This window comes from Vipera ursinii (assembly GCF_947247035.1).
Source record: "Vipera ursinii genome assembly, chromosome: 4".
In the NCBI taxonomy this organism is placed as follows: Eukaryota; Metazoa; Chordata; class Lepidosauria; order Squamata; family Viperidae; genus Vipera; species Vipera ursinii.
The window spans coordinates 83,150,393-83,168,156 of NC_139514.1; the positions used below are offsets into that span (position 1 = coordinate 83,150,393).

Here is a 17,764-nt window from a genome sequence, read left to right on the forward strand (position 1 = left end):
AAGAGGAAGGGGGTTGACAACTGAGGCGTCATATCGACCAGTTAAGGAAAAGGGGACCCAGCATCTGATTCCCAGCACCAGCAGAACATCCTGTAACAAGGGAGCCAGGCAGCGAGAACTCCAACCCACGGGGAGAAATTAGAACCCTTCCTGACCCAGTTGGAACCCCTGACCTGGGGGAAAATTCCCACTCCACCCTAAATCCCCAGAGCAGCCAGGTCCCCTTGACAGGAAGCCCCCTGGCCCCCACACCCTCATCTACCCCGAAGACCCTGGGGGACCATCCCCCCTGACGCTCTTCACAAGCAAAGAAACCACCTGCCTATTTAAAAGACTACGTATGGCCAGGCGGCCAATAAGTTGGCAAACAAATGTTAAGTATTGTTAACTGTTAATTATGGGGGGAACGGGTGTAATATATGTTAAAAAGGGATTTTTAATAGTTATAAACAGAGTTCATAGGTTTGACAGTTCCTTGACAGCTGACAGCTCCACACGCGGCTCCCGTTGACAGCTCCCGCTGACAGGCTCCCGCTGACAGCTCCACACGTGGTTTCTGCTGACAGCTACTGATAGCTGCGACCTGACAGCTCTGCACGCGGTCAGCAGAGATTGGTCGAGCGGAAACAGCGGGAGAATCCCCGAGCAGGGATTGGCCAGGAGACCACCAGAGGGACTATATAAGGGGGTTTGAAACACGCTAACTTTGTTCCTGAGGAGGCGAATAAACAGCTGATCTCACTTAAGCCTGCTGTCCTCTTTTCTGACCGGGAACCCGCTGACAATACACTAGATGTCACTAGATGCCCATTTTGTAAATTTCCAATATTTTTTACAAAGTTTTGCTCTGATACTCCGCAATAAAAATATAAAAAAGAGTTTAATAGTATTAAAGCTCCCCAGACTTTTCTTTTTTCTATCTCTGTCTGTTATGTCCACAATAATATTGTAAATTTCTCTGTTTTCCCCCATGAAAACTTAAACCACCACTTTTATTATGGAGGGAAGAATGGGAAACCTCCCCTCCCTTTAGTTCTGAAGATTTTCTTGCTTTCGGATGCTTTTTTTCAGAACAGGTTTTATGATCGTAGAAGAAGAAAAATAGTCTCACCCAGGTCCAATATGTTGCTTATGTTTGTTTAGAATTGCTTTTCTGCCAGTGATCAGCAGCTTCCGACTGGCTGCATAGGTGCAGCCAGTGTTTCTCCTGCCAGTCCCAAGGGATTCCTTGGATCAAGTGGGTCAGCTACCCCTTCCCGTGATCTATAAGGGTCCCCTCTTGGTCTGTTGCCTCTATGTGGAGACTTTTGGTCCTTTTTGGACCCTCAGCAGGAAGAAATCGGGTATGGGAAGCAGAGCCCTGCTTCCCTGCGCCTGTCTTACTGCAACATCAAAACTGGAAGTCAAGATTAAAACTATTGTTATTGAGTGTGGCTATAACAACATACGGTAATCTTAAAAGTCTATTATGCTGCACTTACTTTCCCTTGTCAAGCACCAGTGAATTTACTCTTTACTCTGGACATAAAAACATTTCAGCTAGTTTTGCCTAGGTAACAACTCTTGCATATTTCCATCAAGGTTATCTTCCTTATTCTATTGGCCCTTACTTAAATTTGAGATACCATTAAAAGTCTAATGAGGCAACTCAAAAGGAGGCTTCTTGAAGAAACAATGCTTTAATTAATCAAATGAAACAGCTGGGTGGCAAACAATCTGGAACGCTGGCAGAGTTACATCCAGAAGTGCCACACCTTAGAAAGTTAGTAGCATTGCTTTATAAACTTTGTTAGCCAATGAAAATCAGACAACAGAGCCATTACATCATAAGGAAGACATCAATCATTCCTGTACACTCACTTATTCCCTCCTTTAGTACATCCCATCCATGTACATGTTTCCCACGCTTGCATGAAATTTGTCCCTGATGCAAACACTGATTACAAAAGTGAGATAGCAATAGTTAGACTAAGCCATTTCTTTTTGTTCCAGTTACAGAACCCTTCACTATAAAGAATATGTTATGGTCCCATAATTAATATTCATTTATCAGACAAAGCCAATGGTGTTGCTCTCCAAATTCTTTCTACCTTTCCAATATAGCCTTACAAACCCATACTATCTCTTTTCTTTAGATAGAAAACACATTTCCAAACAAAGCATCACTGCAGCTCCATTTTTTTTTAGTTTTAGAAGAATTTTTGGAAATGCTGACACTTTGCTTTGACATATGTCAGCTTCACATTACAGTATATTAATTGAAAGAAACTTGGAAAAATAATACAATCAGATGGGCCATACATCCTGGCATCACCATGGGAAATATCTGCAGGCACATTTGTGCCCTTAATAATATTTAATTGTTATTAGAGTGGACTGGATTTTATGCTTGTAAATCCTTGTAGGAGAGCACAGAAATAATAGCTCTTGGGGAAAGTGAATGTTGGCCATCTGATGTTTTTCTGAAACTTTTTTCTCTTATTGAATTATTTCAGCCAATTAGAAATCATATAATGTATGGGATAATACTATCTTATTTGTTTCAACTAAGTTGCATCATCGGTAATGGCATTGCCCTCAGGCAGTGAGATGGCAATATTTATCTGCATTGCAGAGAAAATGAAGTGACACACTTCCTGGACTATGCTGAATTATTTTATTACTTGACAAAACACATTGATAAGTTGGCCTGTCTTGCCACAATGCACAAGGTAGAAAGATAGGCAACTTTACTGATTGCTTCAGTATCACAGGATCATATTACCTTCTCAGCTACCTCTTAACAAATAACCATAAGATCATCGACTTATCTAACCATTTTGTTTTGCAAATCAGCTTCTAAAAGATTATACACCAAAATGTGTCTTTTCATGTTAATGTTTATACCTATTTTCCAAAGTATAAAATTGACAAATCATGAGATAGCCTTTTATAGTTTTCAAACTAATTTCCATGCAATCACAGAATGACTCCAAGACCCATGTCTCTTCAATTTCCACTTTGGGGTATTATTTTGACAAACTGGCAGGGGTTGGACTATTATGGTAACAGTATCTGTAATGTATTGGGCCTGTTTTACTTGAACTGTAGCACATGTCTTTGAATGCTGTTTGAGATTGCTTAATCAGGGAGTTGGGTAATGGTCACTGGCTCCTCAGACAAGCAGTCTCCAGGATCACTATTGGTTGGCTCTAGGGCGGCAATAGGCTCCTTCAAACCTATTGGCCACCGCCTAGTGGCCAGCAGTATAAATAACTGCGTACAGTTCAGTTCCTGCATTCAATAAAGCATGTTCCTGCCTGAATTCTCTCGCCTCCTGCTTGCAACAAAGAACCCAGTACACAACAGTATCCATAATGACCTAGAGTGGAAATAATCTACAAGATAGGGAAGGCTTACTCTGAACTATTATAAAAACACATTGGTCATCAACTGGGTCACAGAAAGGTAGTTACAATGAATGAATTGCAATGAATTTTATTACAAATTTAGTGTATTGGCCATAATACATGGTGTTTTTCTTGTAGTTTCATAGAACTTTATTATTAGGTTTAGAGTCTGTTTATTATATAAAATAGTTTTAGGCAGTGGTGGGATTGAAATACCTGAACAACCAGTTCTCTTATTGGATGCAGGTCTGGGCCTCCAAAGCCTAGAACGGACTTCCGGAAGTGGCATCCATGCACTTCCAGTAAGCCGTTCTAGGCCTGGGAGGCCTCCTCTTGGCCTCCCAGGCCTAGAACAGACTTCTGGAAGCATTCAGCCGGTTCTCCAAACTCAGCAAAATTTAGCTACTGGTTCTGCTAAACTGGTGCAAACCAGCTGAATCCCACCACTGGTTTTAGGCAAAATGGCACTTCTAACAGTAGGCTGGTAAAAAAAAAAGATATTTCATTACAAAAGCATTTATAGATTGTTTTTATTTCTTAGTTTGCTTCCTTTTTTGCTAATACATTAAAGATTACATTGCTAGTATAACATTCTAACTTTTTGTAAATAAATCAGTATACTTTTTATATTTGGATATCTTTTTATTTTCAAAGAAAAGAGTAAATTTGCAAATCAATATGTGAGTATATCTTAATGGGCATTTGAACAGAATTGTGTTGCATTTATTTTTTATATTCCAAAAATATTTATTGAGAGCCCCTGTTATCAAATGCTGTAAAATTTTCTATTATACAGTGCACAGTTTTTCTTTGGCATATATGAATAACATTTTGGTATCACTAAGAATAGTAAGACACATTATGTGTTGTAGAAGAAAGACCATTAAGCAATAAAAGGAATCTTAAAAAGCCAAATCTTCACTCTCCACAATAACCTTTATAGTTCAAAGGAACCAGACTATTACTAGGTATAAATTATTTGGATCAATCATATGATTAATCAGTAACCAGGATTATTTGAAAGCATAAACTTTCATATACTGTTGACTCTGGTAGAACTCAAATAATTAAGCTAAACAAATTTTCCTGCTTGAAAGCATTTTCCTTTATACTTATATTAATGTCACTGCTTTCTTTTTTTAATAGGACCATCGTTTATTGAAATTGTATCCCTTTGATGAATGAGGCTTGTCCTCATCTTCATATTAATAACTGCTCTCATCTAAATCCAGTTAACAGTATAAAAGAATAAGGATGGAGTTAATTTTCTGTGCTTATGAGAGAAAGAGAAAAATTATTTATGTATTTAAATACTTTTTATTTATTGAAGTGTATATGTACCTATAGTTTAATGCATTGGCAGAGAAAAGTTGAGGAGGGGCCTTGTTTCAAATTCCATTGTATTAGTATGGAATACTGTGCTTTACTTATTTGCTTATCCCACATTATCCTGATTTTCACATGATTTGGTTCTAAAGGGAATGTATTTTACCACAGAATAGAACTGTTTCTTACATTTCAGTCTTTCAGTTTCCAGTCTTGAGATTAATTTTACTCTAATAATAGACTCAATTAAAACAGCTTAATGTGTGAATTATAAAAAACTTGATGTGGGGGCAAACCTGAAATATATTTTTATTTGTCACCAAGGTGCTTTTTCAAGAGGCAACTGGACTTTCTTATTTTTCTGTCTGCAAGGAATATAAATCCTTCCATTCCCCACCACACAGTGAGAGCTGAAGAAGCTTCTTGTATAAGAAACAAAATGTCTTCAAAGAAAAACAATTTGAAAAACAAGAAAGTCCAGTTGCCTCTTGAAAAATCACCTTTGGGACAACCATGACCTGGAGACAGAATTTCCGTAGGCATATGATTTATTTATTGATTAAATATATATGCTGTCTATCTCACTATCCAGAGCAGATTACTTTATTAATCTCAATGTAAAGTGTTATATCATGCACTCATATACCAAAAAGAATTCAAATTAAAATATATAAATAATAAATTGCTTTGAATAGTTAAAGTCAAGTGCATTTTTATACATCGATGAGATCATGATAGATAAAATAATATTCTTATATTAAAAATTAAATAACATATTTTGTGAGATCTAGGCACTAACAAAGAATTCCCCAGCCAACAGTAAAATAGTGGAAAAACAGGACCCGGCCAATTATCCCCTCAGGTTTATGTTTTGATTAAAAATTATTATTAAGATCTTTGGCGCTTACCAAATGAGACTTGACATTGGAGTTGGATTGGACCTCAGATAGGCTTTTTAAATATGTTTTCAGTTATTGGGACCGATAGACTATGTTTGCTCTTAGCCATAGCTGGCTATAGCTACTACATAAATTACAGGCTGAAGGAAATAAGGACTTGCAAGAAAAAGCTTCTGTTTTCAGCAGTAGTGCAAGAAATATGAGGATATTTTTAGGATGTGTACCTGGACCTATGAAGCTTTATGACTATTCCATATACTTAGGCCTCGTTATAATTTTAGTAAACCTATATAACTTTCTCCTTTTAAGAAATCTGACTTTCTGGTCAACTACAGTTGATTTATCTTCTATTTTTTGAATTCTTTGTTCCTATAATAATACAGCTCCCACCGCCACATCACTCGTGTCTGCCTGGATTACGCAAGGTTTATCAGAATCTGGGTGTTTCAGTACAGGTTTGGCAGAAAAAAGTCTCTTTAGCCTCTCAAATGCTTTTTGACATTCCATTGTCCACTTCAGGAGCTGGCTGGGTTTCACTGCCCCCCCCCCCATTTTCAACAAGTTTGTGAGGAGCAGGACTATTTGGGCAAATGAAAGGATCAATTGGCGGTAGAAGTTTGCAAACCCCAGGAAACTTTGCAATTGCTTCCTTGTGCAAGGTGGTGCCCATTCTAATACTGCCCTGACTTTCTCGGGGTCCATTTCGATACCCTTTGGGGATATGCAATATACCAGGTAGTCTATTCTTTCCTAGTGGAATTCACATTTCGATAATTTTGCATATAGGTGGGCAGCCCGCAATTTTTTCTGAACTGCTCTGACTAGATTAATATGTTCCTCTTTGGTCTCAGTGAAGATAAGGATGTCATCTAGGTAAACCAGGACCCCCTTATATAGGTGCTGTCTTAGCACTTCATTAATTAATTGCATAAAAACTGTGGGGGGCCCTTACAGTCCAAATGGCAGGACTTTGGACTGGTAGTAATCCATTGGACAATTGAATGTGGTCTTCTATTATCCCCTTCCTTAATCCTAATGCGGTAGTATGGTTCTCTTAGGTCTAGTTTGGTAAAAATCCTTCCTTTCGATAGGTGGGATAGCATATCCTTCATTAGGGGTAGGGGATACAGATTACTTTCACTAATTGTGTTTAGAGTCTGTAATCTATGCATAAGCGCATCATGCCATCCTTCTCCCTGAACAGGACCAGAGCAGCAACTTTGGGTTTGGCAGGCTCAATAAATCCTCTTTCTAGGTTTTTATTTATGAATCTTTCCATCTCCATTGTCTCTTTGGGGCTCATGGAGTACAGCCTGGGCTTTGGGAGTTTTGCCACAGGTTTGAATTCTATAGCACACTCTGTGGGTCAGTGAGGGGGAAGCTCATCTGCTCGTTCCTCACTGAAAACTTCAGCAAGGTCCCGGTATTCTTCCGGTATTTCTGGTAACTCTTTCTCTTCCCCCACTAATGCTGTCTCCTCTCCTTGGGTTGGGGGGGGGGTCCTTTGGGGTTTAAAGTTCCTATACTCCCCCTCCAGGATGTTGAGTTCTGCTGTCCTCCAATTTACCCAGGGGTTCCATTTCTTCAACCATTCCAGCCCTAAAATCATTTGGCATTCCATGCCTGGGGTCACTACAAATGTTATGTCTTCCTCATGGGTCCTTAGGGAGAGGTGAACTGGTAAGGTGGCTAGGGTAGCTGGTACCCCCCCGCTATGGACCAATCTAACTGGTCAAAAGAGATTGGTTGCTTTAGTCTCCTCACCGGAATGCCCAAATTCCCCACCAGCGTTGGGCTGATGAGGCAGTGGGTGTAGCCAGAGTCTATTACTTTGCTCTTACTTTGATGGCTTCAGGCATGGAGGAAGCTAATATAGTCACTGTCTTAATGATGGGTGGAATGGATCCACTTACCAGGGTTTCTCTGTCCGAGCTGTCTCCTGAGGTGTCCACCGACCCTGAGGTGTAGGCCGGAGTACCCTCCCAGTCCTTCGCAGGGGTTGGGGATTCTACAGCCTCTATCCCCCTCATGGCAGGTTCTTTTGATTTAGCTGGGGACTTCCCTGATCTCCCAGACGGTGATGGCTCTGATTTGTGCTGAGGGGCTTTTTAGTGGCATTCTGCAGTGTGGTGGCCCTCTCTCCCACATTTTTTTTAAATTACATTTATATCCCGCCCTTCTCCGAAGACTCATGGCGGCTTACAAGCTTTGAAACAGCCTGTTGATTTCTTAGCCATAGCTGGTAGTTTCACTGGCTCACGTGTTTGCTCGGGCGGCAGGCGGGCCCATGGTTTCCCTCGGTGGTGCCTCTTCAGTAGGTCTGTCTCTGCCTCCTCTTCCAGGACGTACCAGTCATCGAGGTGGTGTGGGTCTCCCCGAGGCAGGAAAGCATCATACAGGTCATAGTTTAGCCCATCTTTGAAATGGGTAAGGTGGATGTCTTCCAGCCAGTTCAGCTTGTTGGCAATGGCCCGGAATTCTTGGGTATATTCAGCCACTGGCTATCTGCCCTGCCTCACCATTTTGATTCTCTCCTGGCCTTACAATCAGCCAAAGGGTCCTCAAATTGCCTCCTCAAGGATGGCATGAACCTGTTGAAGTCACTGAGTTCTGGGGCATTGGAGTCATGCAGGTTCACCACCCAGTCTGCAGCCAGTTCATCCAGGGTGGATTTCACAATACAAATGCGGGCTTTGTCACTGGGGATGTCTTGTCCGTATTCTTCCATATAACTGAGGTCTTGAGTTAGGAAAAACCCCAAGCGTGGCGGCTCCCCCTTGAATTTCTCTTCCAGTGGCGGGAATCGTTGAATGGATCAGTGCCTACTGATCAGTGTGGGTGTTATTGCCTCCCCTCCTGATCCCTGTCTGCAGATTGGTGGGGGTGGGTGCTGCTGAGGTGGTAGCTCCAGGTTCAGTGGATGCCCCCGGTGCTACAGGTTCCGGATTCCCCCCCACTGTCTCTCCAGCTGCAGCTCCAGGCGCTGTTGCAGCTGCAGGATTTAGGTTTTTCCTCTCTTAGAGAGCAAAGGGTTTTTTTTCATCAGGTCAATAGCTTTCTCTAGGATCCACTCTGCATGTGGTGCATAACTCCCGTCCTCTTCACTGACGTGCAGGGAGCTCTCCATCTTTTGCTTCAATTCGGGTTGGTGGCCACTCCGCCTCAGGGTCACTTTCCTGGATGCCTTTTCCCCACTAGCTCTTCCTTCCAATGCCCATCGATCACCATGGTTTGAGGTCGCGTGTCTCCACCACCTCTTCCCCGGAGGAATATGACGCTTCAGCTTTCGATAGCTGGTGGGATTTCAGTCGGGGGGAAAGTTCCCTTTCGTCGTTAGACATTGTATTTTTCACAAGGTAAGGTTTTTCCTTCCAGGTTGACTCTTAATGCAGGTCCTGTCTAATGGAGAACCCACTCCAATCCACATCTTAAGAAAGAAAGACTCTTGGAGACAAGATTATCCAAGCAGGAGCTTTTACTAAGACATAGATGATAGAGGGTATAATAGACAGTATCTGAAAAATCCCCTCACAGATCGATATTTTTAAAGTGTCCTCAAGCAAAACCCCACCCCTCAGTTCATTTGGTCAGTTTCGGATCAGTCAAGTTTCAGGTGGCAAGCCCCTCATGGGAAAGGGAGAACCATCAGTTCATTCATAGCACAATCACTCCCTCCCCTTCACATTCCATCTGGAGAAACAAACCAGAATCCCCCTACCCCCTTTCTTAGTTGCTTATAAGATCAGAGACAAAGAATGCCTCTCATCGATTTTATTGTGATGGGTAACAGGCAGGCTAGATAAACAAAAAGTTACATCTAAGGAAAGAAAATGGAGGCAATAAACTCCCATGTTTATTCCCTTTCCTCCTTGGGAATGGCAGAATCCAAAGTGGGGTGAGATTTGGGTTTGCACAGAAAGAGAGTTAGAAATGAAATATAAATGGTTTCAGGGCTTTTCAATCTTTTCACAGATTGTACCACTTTTAGGACATGACAATATTTGAGTACCACCAGTGCTTAGCAAGGTGTCAAAAACTGATGACGAAAAAAAAGGGGGGAGGATTTTGGGTTTTACTGTTTAGATTCATTTGTTGTTATAGAAATGGCTAGTTTATAATATTATGGAAAAGTAAAAAGTTGAGGTTCAGTTTCAGTGCTTCCTTCTACTGCAACAGAGGAAGTCTGTTCTTTTTCCCTTCTCCCCCTCACTTTTCCCCCCTTTTTCCTCCCCACTCTGTCCTACTATTTGCTTTTGTATTTTTTGTATTTTATTCTATAATCTAATAAAATATTACAAACTGTAGAAAAAAGTAAAAAAGTACCAGTTTTAATTTTTGGGTGGGTGTTCCTTTACTGAATCACTTTCCCTTTGCACTGACAAATATATGATGAATTTATCCATGTTTATCAATATGCACCACTACCAGCTAGCTCAGGGGTCTTCAAACTTGGCACTTTTAAGAACTGGGGACTTCACCTTCCAGAATTCTTCAGCAATCATGGCTGGCTGAGGAATTCTGGAAGTTGAAGTCCACAGGCTTTAAAGTTGCCCCTGAGCTAGCTGGTCAGCCCTTTTTCCTCTCAGTATGCTGATGATACCCAACTTTTTCTCTCCACCCTGAACCAACCCAGCGATGCCCTCGCCGTGATGTCCCGTTGCCTGGAGGCGGTCCAGGTCTGGATGGGGAGAAACAGGCTTCGTCTCAATCCTGCCAAGACTTAGTGGCTTTACATATCGGCATCTCGGGCTAACCAAACTATTCCACCTTTAATGATGGGGGGTGAGGTGCTACCCCCCGTTGATAGGGCTCGCAACTTGGGTGTCCTCCTGGACTCACAGCTCAACTTTGAAGATCATATAGGAGTCGTGACCAGGGGAGCTTTTGCCCAGGTTCGCCTGGTGCGCCAGTTGCGACCCTACCTGGACCAAGATGCCCTACGCACAGTCACTCATGCGCTCGTGACCTCCCGTTTAGACTACTGCAACGCTCTCTACATGGGGCTGCCCTTGAGGACCACTCAGAGGCTTCAACTGGTGCAGAATGCGGCCGCACGAGTTGTGATGGGGGTTTCCCGATACTCCCATGTAACACCTCTACTCCGCGAGCTGCATTGGCTTCCGGTTGCCCTCCGGGTGAGATTCAAGGTGCTGGTAATGACCTATAAAGCCCTAAATGGCTTGGGTCTGGGATATTTGAGGGAACACCTGCTGCCAGCATCAAGCTCCCTTCGTCCAGTGCGCTCGCAGAGAGAGGGTCTTCTCAGGGTGCCGCCGGTAAAAGATTGCCGGCGGATAACACCCAGGGGGAGGGCCTTTTCTGTGGGTGCACCTACCATCTGGAACCAGCTGCCCATGGAGCTCAGGACTTCCCCTGACCTACGCTCATTCCGCCAGGACCTGAAGACTTGGCTCTTTGAGCTCTCTGACCCAGGCTGAGAATTTTAACTGGGTTTTATTTTCAGGGATAATTTAATCTTTTATTTGTCTTTTAACTTTGTATTTTGTATTGGTATGATTTTAAAATGCCCTGTAAACCACCCTGAGTCCTTCCGGAAAGGGCGGTATATAAATCTAATAAAATCTAAATCTAAGTCTTTCTCCATTCTGAGCCTTCCTTCCACAGTGTAGTAAGAATGCACACACACACACACCAATCCCTTCCCTGTACCCTTAAAGACACAGGAATCAAGTGCAATGCAAGAAAGGCTCACAAAATAAACAAATACATAAACTCCATTTTTCTCTTTAAGCTGCCTCAGGCATGTCATGTGTCACAATGTTGTAGGCCAAGACTGAAAGGCTCTGGCAATTTAGAAAAGCTTTCACCTTCAATTAAACCTATTTACCTTCAAAGAAAACTTTCTAAAAGCCATAGACCGACTCAAGCTAAGGGGGTAAAACTAATTACATTTGTTTAAAGGGATTAAACCTATGGAAGTCAACACTTTGGACTCATTACTAGCCTAAAATACAGACTAAAATATTCCAATAACCAAAGCACACAAACCGAGCCTCTGAATTACAAAACTCTGTAAAAACTGTACAAAAATTCTTATGGTAACCCAATCAAGCTGCCAGCTGATCCAGAACTAAATAAACCCATCTCCTTTCTGACATGCTTGTCTGCTGGCTTTTCATTTCATGAAACCTGATTGCATTCTCCTGGCTGGAGAAAATGAACCAGGGGACTTTTCTTCCAGCAACAGTGCTGCTTCTTCCCTGTCCCTGTTTCCTCCCTGCCTGCTGAGCTCTCCTTCTCTTTCCCTGTTGTCTTTTTCCCTTTCCTGCCCACACCTCCTTTTATAGCCTTTCCTCTCCTCTCCTCCCCTCCTCCCCTTTTTCTTCAGTTCACCTCCAGCTCCATGCTGCTTCCAGAAGCGCCAATCAGCTGGACCCCATCACCTGTAGCCCTGCCATCTCCTGGGGCTTCTGCAGAGCTCAGATAGTCCTTCAACTCATTTCCCTCCCTGTTACACTTTTCTAGGACAGTCACATACCACCTGCCATGAGGCAAAGTACCACAGGAGGTATGTATACCACTGGTTGAAAAGCCCTGTTCTATTTTCAAAATCTAACTCTAGATCTAGGGATTCAGTTAGATCTGACTACTTCTGAGATAATTAGATAAGTTGGAGGTTTTTTTTCTGAAGCTGAACTGAATTCTTGAATGAGACCAGGTTTCTACCAACCCAGTGGATACTACAGCTGTGGAACAACCACATTAGCTACTTCATAACCAAAATTACAGTTCAAGAAATAGAAGGATTGACGATAGGTAGACCTTGTCTTACAACAGTTCATTTAGTGACCATTCAAAGTTACAATGGCACTGAAAAAAGTGACTTATAACTCAGCTCATTCCCAGCAGAAAAGAGAGCTGGTTTCTCACAGTGGAAAGCCTTCCTCAGGGAGCAGGAAGGTCCAGAGACGGCTCAAGTAAGAAGTTGCTTATATGCTCACAGCTAGGACAGACAGCTTATTGAGATTGTTGGTATGAGAGCAAGAAAGCAAACCTGAAACTATTGTTGCCTGATCCTTTTACTTGGTTAGATATTTAATTTTGAATGCTGATTTCTTGATTTGTTTTCTTTGTTTTCTTGATTTGGATTGCTGGGACTCCAAGAGATTAGGAAGAATAAACTTCAATAGAATTTGCTTTTTGTTACTTACTAGTCACCCCCAACCTCTCTGTCTACAGAGACCTCTGCCATGCTACTAGCTAATCAGCAGGGGGGGGAAACGTCAAAGGAAATTATTTATAAAACATTTTTGGGGGAAAATTAAATCCCCACAGGAAACAGTGACAATGCAGCTCCATTTAGAACTATTATAAGATACACTCATACATATTGTAGGACCATTCAGATTCTTTACTCATAATTTTTTAAATTTATTTAAATAAACCTCATATGTAATCAGCATATTATTAGCACAAAACACCTTTTTCAGTAACATTTCTTTCATTTATTTTTCCTTGAAGTCTTAAGATTATCCAGGCAGGGAGCAAAAAGCAAAACTATATTTTGTTGTATTCTATGAAGGTTTTTAATGGTTTCACTTAAGAAGAAAAGATCATCCTCTTGGCTATTTGTAGGCATTGCCATTCTACTGTTCCAACTTTTATAGCAAAAGCTTTTCACTAAATTTTTATTTGCTGTTGGCTGCATAAATAACACTGTTACAAACAACAAGACTGTCATGGCCGTTATTCTGCTAGCATCGCTTCATATCCAGCCAGCCTGACATTTTTTTTGCAATGGGGAGAGGGGAGGAGGGAGGATAATGGAATGCAGGAGGACATGGGGGGGGGGGTTGGGAGCCAAGCAGTACCTGCCAAGTGAGTGAGACATGCCAATCCAGCCCAAGGTCACCTAAAAGAAAGTGGAGATGAAGCAGGCGCACACAGAGGGCCTGTTACCCAAACAATCTGAAACTTTTCAATTGATCAAGGACTGATAACGGGGTGGGGGAAGTCCTGGGGAAAAAGAAAGTTAAGTATATCGTTTGCATATCAATTTGGTAGATTCCGCTTTGCTACTTCTGTAACCACTTTTGATTCAGTTAAGTATATTTTTGGTCAAAAGAATGGCCCAGGTGTCTTTCTTTATTAACTAACTTGAGTGAGATGGTTGACAAAGACACAATCATGCACAGAGTGAACATATAACAAAACTTAACAAATCAGACCTAAACTACAAATCAGACCTAAACAACTTTTTTAAAAATTCCATTTATATCCCACCCTTCTCTGAAGACTCAGGGCAGCTTACAATTTAAGCACAAACCAATGTGCTTAGCAATAGCCTTCATTCTATGTATATGCCTGCTTATTAGGGCTTTTTGCCCCCCCCCCCCAAGCGGCATTATTACAAAGTCAGCTTATTGCCCCCAACAATATGGGTCCTCATTTTACCTACCTCAGAAGGATGGAAGGCTGAGTCAACCTTGAGCCTGGTGGGATGCGAACCTGCACTAATTGCAGGCAGCTGGTGTTACTTAAGGAGGCATTAGCCCACTGCTCCACCAAGGCTCTTGAATAAGCTCTGAAGTTCAACATCAAATACAAGGAAATCTACAGTGTTCACATTGAATTAACAATCAAACCAACTCTGTGTTTGCATGTACACCATTCAGGATTAGTAACACATTTGTGTGAAGTACAATATATTTATAACCATTTCACCTAAACTGTATCTGTAGCACATTTGCTATATGAATTCAAATTTCCCTATAACAAAGGCCTTTTTAATAGTAATTTAGGAAACTGATTTTGTTTTAGAGAGTGGATTTTCTTCTTTAACATATGATTTCTTCTTACTTTATATTTAATTTGAAGTTCAAAAAATTGAAATGTACATTTGAAGTTAAGATATTTTATGTATGATTGGTATCTGTCCTTTACGAAGTTAGGCAAGTAGGCTAGAATACTAGACTTTATTTGTGATAGGAAACCTCTGAATTTGGGAGAAGAGGAAAAGATGACTGGTAGTTTGTTATGGGAAGGTGGCTGATCTTGGAAAATCCTCAGCAAAGAACAATTAGTAATATTATAATAGTATGTGTCAGCGCAAAAGACCAGGTCCACACATGAAGGTCCATGTAAAATGATTTATTACTGCTTGGAATTAGATGACAGTCCACAGAATTCAAAAGCCACTAAAGATGGACTTAGTGGCTATATAGGGATTCTAGGCTGATCCCTCTTTTAACTCCACTCCCAGATTCTATCGCTCCTTCTCCTATAGTACTCTTAGGAAAGAAGAATTTGTATTCATTTATTCAAGATGGGTCAGTAAAAATACAATTAGCAAGCTTGCATTTTTTATAACTATATTAACTCTCATAATGATGGACCCTCTCTATGCTTTGGCATATGTTGGTATAAATAAGTCAAAAAGGAGTTACAACCTAGCCTCAGGAAAACTAATCTTTGCTCTAGTGACTTCATTGAAGGTTTCCTGGTATATGTCAGAAAGCAGATTCAAGAACATCACCTATAGGCTGCCAAAGAAAACTTGCAAGTGAAAGGAAGGTCTAAGAATAAATAGGTATGCATTCTGAAGAGAAAGATGATTGTACATTTTAAAATAAACATTGCAGAATGGGATAATAAGAGATTTGTGAATCTACATGATAGCTGAAACATGTTGAAAGAAAGGTAATGAAATGACTGTATTTTTCATTCCTCTCTCTAACCATTTATCTTTTCGTAATTTCTATGATTTTTTTAAAAAAATAGACCTGTGATTTATTAAAAACAGAATATTCTTCAAAACAGTTACCGTTTATTTCTAAGAAATATTTTTCAGAATATGTTCTTTGTAATTAAAGTTCTTATGCACTCTTGCTTTCCCGGTGCTAACAGTTTTGTATGCTATTGAGAAAGTTATAGGTGGTCCTCAACTTACAACTACAATTGGCACTGGAATTTTTGTTGTAAGTCATTGCGATTGTAAGTTGAGTAAGACCTGATTTTATGATAATTTTTACAGTGAATTACCATGGTCATCAAGCTAATCATACAGTTGAACAAATCACATGATCGTTAACTGAATCAGCTTCCCCAATGGGTGATTTTTGTCAGAAATCAATGAAAAAGTAGCAAATTCTGATCATGTGACTACAGGATGTTGCACCTGGTCATAAATATAAGTCAGTTGCCAAGTGCCCACTTGCAATTACGTGACCATAAGATCGGTGTGACAGTCATAAATGTGAGTACAAGTCATCAGTCACTCTTTCTGAAGCCATTGTAACTTCTAACAGTCATTAATGAACAGCCGTAAGTCAAGGACTACTTGTACAAGATATTATTAATTCCTAGTTGGAAAGTACTTGTGGAAAAAGTGGTCTTATGTTACTATTCCCAGTTACATGATCTTTTGTCTGCTGGCATCCTTAATATTATGATTGAAGTGGGATTTTAGAGGAGATGGAGGATCTTAGATAACTTAATATCAATATTAGTCAGGAGTGATTTCTGTGACTGTACATAAATCCCCTTTCTAAAACACACTGCTGAAAGACTGCTTTCCACATTTGTAAGCATGATGGAAATCCCCATGAATATTTAAAAATGATCAGTGCTCCTCTAAAGCCATCCTCAGTTATTCATAGCTCTTAAAAATAATTTATTAGCAGTATCTAATGTGTAACAGAAATAAAACAAATAGTTTTCACAAAAAGTTCTTGAAGGGTGAAATCCTTCTCTTATACTAAAGAGACAGCCAGCATATTTCATGTTATCACATCCAGTAACTGAGCCAGAGTTCAAAAATATATATATCCATATACTGTATCCTTTATTATGTGAGACTAGGATAATGGTGTGGAGCAGGAAGGGGGCCCTCTAATGAAAAAATGTAGGGATCTTCATCTAGAAAGGTATTGAACAATATCCATTTCAAGAATCAGCAGATGTTATTATTGTTAGCTGGATTCGATCTTGTTGAAGGTGCCAGAACCAGCAGGCATCTTTCCTTCTTACATCCAGTTGGAATTTAATCCAGTTTTTTAATGCATAATTTTGTTTCTTCTCTTTGATCAGCCTCTTGCAACTCTATAAAAGCTTTCCTGAACATTATCTATTTGGGCATTTCTATAAGCAACTGTTACCATGGACTTCTTAAAGATGCTTTTGATGCTATGCCACACGAGAAATTTTTATGAAAAGTAGCAACAACACTGATTGAATCATCCACCTTCTTGAATTGATAGTAGTATCACTGCGTTCATATTCCACAATGGAAAATTAAGATGATTTATAAATAAGAGTTAATCGAACTATTCCTAAAGGAATAAAACAAATATGTATTCTAGGTCATTATTGTTTATTTTATATATTAATAATATGGTTGAAGTATTTGCTCATTTTACTCTCTATCTCTTTGCCTATTGCTTTATTCCCATTTTTCTCTGCACCATGATATGGCTATTCTGTATCCCAGGTGGACATGCATAGGTGCTTTAAAATGTTAACGTACTATGGGGAATGCCTTGATATCAGTTAATTTAAACAAAGATCTTAATATTCACCCCAAAACAACTTATATCATGATTCGGTGGAATATGAAAGGCTAAATTTATTGGGCAATTTTCCACCTTTAAATACTTGGGTATCCACTATCAAACACTGGATCAATCAATCAAAACAGGACTTTCTTATAAGAGACCTCAAAACACCCTTTGCAATTATTAAAAATGTGTGTCAACATAGCAACAACTATATATTGGTCTCATACTAGTACCATTTATGCATTTATAAAGATACTTCTAAATTATTAGTGATTCAATCCAAAATTTAAAGGCTATAATCCAGCATTCTCACCCCACTTTAACTCCCTTATCCAGTCAGAATTAGGCTGCATCTTCTTAGAGATCTTTCTGAGGACCTATCACTTCAGATAATGGTTGAAACAAATTCTTTGAGATATATAGTTTACCTCACTTTATTAGATAGGTTTTAATTTTTCCAAAGAAGACAAATCATTCTCAATCTGATTTACTAGAGCTTTCATTTATTACCAATAGCTGATTTCACTCTTGATAAAGCCATAGTTTATTTATATATCAAAATTATATAGTTCAATGGAGGAACTGGGTCATAGATCTCCAAAGGTCTAAGATAAAATCAGAGTATCCCATTATA

General features: G+C 40.1%; 1 protein-coding gene across 2 annotated transcripts in view; it reads left to right on the forward strand.

Annotated features, from left to right (window-relative positions):
* GABRB3 (gamma-aminobutyric acid type A receptor subunit beta3) overlaps nucleotides 1–17,764 on the forward strand; it is a gene marked incomplete at its 3' end in the record, with an annotated part of 371,697 nt that overhangs the window by 242,014 nt on the left and 111,919 nt on the right. The window lies entirely within an intron of this gene.